Genomic DNA, 2174 nt, shown 5'->3' with positions numbered 1-2174 from the left:
TCCTTTTTATTGCTGGAGAAGACTCTTGAGAGTCCCTTGGACTGCAAGGAGATCAAACCAGTCCATCCTAAAGGAAATCAGTCCTGAATATTCATTGGATGGACTGATGCTGAAGCTGAAGCTCCAATACTTTGGCCACCTGATGCGAAGCACTGACTCACTGGAAAAGACCCTGATGTTGGGAAAGATTGAAGGCGAGAGGAGAAGGGGACGACAGAGGATGAGATGGTTGGATGGCATTGCAGACTCAGTGGACATGAGTTTGAGTGGACTTGGGGAGGTGATGGATAGTGAAGCCTGGTGTGCTGCAGTCCATGGGGTCACAAAGAGTTGGATGCTACTGAGCAACTGAATTGAACTGAACTTGAACTGATCGTTCAGTTCAAGGCATGAGTATTCTACAGAGTATTTATCTGTTGATGGACCCTTGGGCTATTTCCAGTTTGGGCTTAATATGAATAAAGCTTCTTCAAATATTCTTATACAAACCTTTTTGTGGGTATATTCATCTCTCATGGATAAATACTAAGGCTTAGGGAGTGGAATTGCTAAGGTGATTAGCTTTATATGAAGCTTAGCTTTATAAGAAACTGCTAGACCTTTTGGACTTCACCTTTGTGGTCCAGTGGTTAAGAATCCACCTGCCAATATAGGGGACATGGGTTCAATCCCTGGCCTGGGAAGATCCCACATGCCTTGGGACAGCTAAGCCCCAGCACCACAACTACTGAAGCGCCTAGAGCCAGTGCTCTGCAACCACAGAAGCCACGGTAATGAGAAGCCCGCACGTCACAACTAGGAAGTAGCCCCCACTTGCCATGGCTAGAGAAAGCGTGCCTGCAGCAACAAAGACCCAGCACAGCCAAAAGACAAACAAAAAACTGCTAGACCTTTTTTCAACATGGTCATGGGAACAGCTTTCAAAAGCCAACTAAGTATAACCACAAGCAACTAAATTTACTGAGTGTAAATTTCTGCGGGAACTGAGCATAGAGCTTTACTTAAATATAGCATTTCACCTGATTCTTATACCAAGTGTATGGGGAAGAAATTATTATTCTCATTTCTCATGTAAGATAATTGAGGCACAGAGAATTAAATATCTGCCCAAGGTCACACAGCGAGTAAGTGGCCAAGGTTGGATCTGGACTCCCGTTCCTCTGCCTCATGATTCTAGTATTTAATAGCAAAACAGAAGAAAAGAAGAAGGAAAAAAAAAAAAGAAGAAGAAAAAAAAAAAAGAGGAAGGAAGTGGCTATTTCCTTTCTTAAGGATGAAAGTTGGTCCTGGTAAACAAGAGATACTGAATTCATCAATAAACACTATATAAATGTAAATTCTCCTCCATTACTTAGATGCGGTGCATATGATAAACAGGGAGATAGGCAGATACATCCATTGAGGATTCTTTATCTTCCTGGGAGACATTTCAAGGTTATCTTAAAGACACCCCATCTATCCAGCTCTGTGCAAATCCATCTAACGTCTCTTTAGAATATGAAGGGTTAAACTTCAGACTCTCTTCCTTGGGCTGGTTAATTAGATTATGATGCCTCTTTTCTATAATTAAGAAAAAAGAGTCTGAGGTTTTACTGGGGAAGTGTTCACATCAGCTGCCAAAAGACGGAGAGATAGGAGCACATTCCTGCCCACGCTTTTACTAAGTAGAGCTCAGTTTCAGATCCTAACTTGCCCTGGACCATCTGTAGGAAATTTGAGGCAAGGAGGAGGACCCAAGCGAACACATGTCTCCCTTGGGCTGAGAGCCCACCTCTCATCTAGGACTTTGACATCCTCTCTCATTTTTGAGAGACATTCCCATGGAAAAGAAATGCAAAAAAGCAAAATGGCTGTCTGAGGAGGCCTTACAAATAGCTGTGAAAAGAAGAGAAGCGAAAAGCAAAGGAGAAAAAGAAAGATATAAGCATCTGAATGCAGAATTCCAAAGAATAGCAAGGAGAGATAAGAAAGCCTTCCTCAGTGATCAATGCAAAGAAATAGAGGAAAACAACAGAATGGGAAAGACTAGAGATCTCTTGAAGAAAATTAGAGATACCAAGGGAACATTTCATGCAAAGATGGGCTCGATAAAGGACAGAAATGGTATGGACCTAGCAGAAGTAGAAGATATTAAGAAGAAGTGGCAAGAATACACAGAAGAACTATACAAAAAA

This window comes from Bison bison, unplaced genomic scaffold (genome assembly GCF_000754665.1).
Source record: "Bison bison bison isolate TAMUID 2011002044 unplaced genomic scaffold, Bison_UMD1.0 scf7180017864518, whole genome shotgun sequence".
Lineage (NCBI taxonomy): Eukaryota > Metazoa > Chordata > Mammalia > Artiodactyla > Bovidae > Bison > Bison bison.
This window is presented reverse-complemented; position numbering follows the sequence as displayed.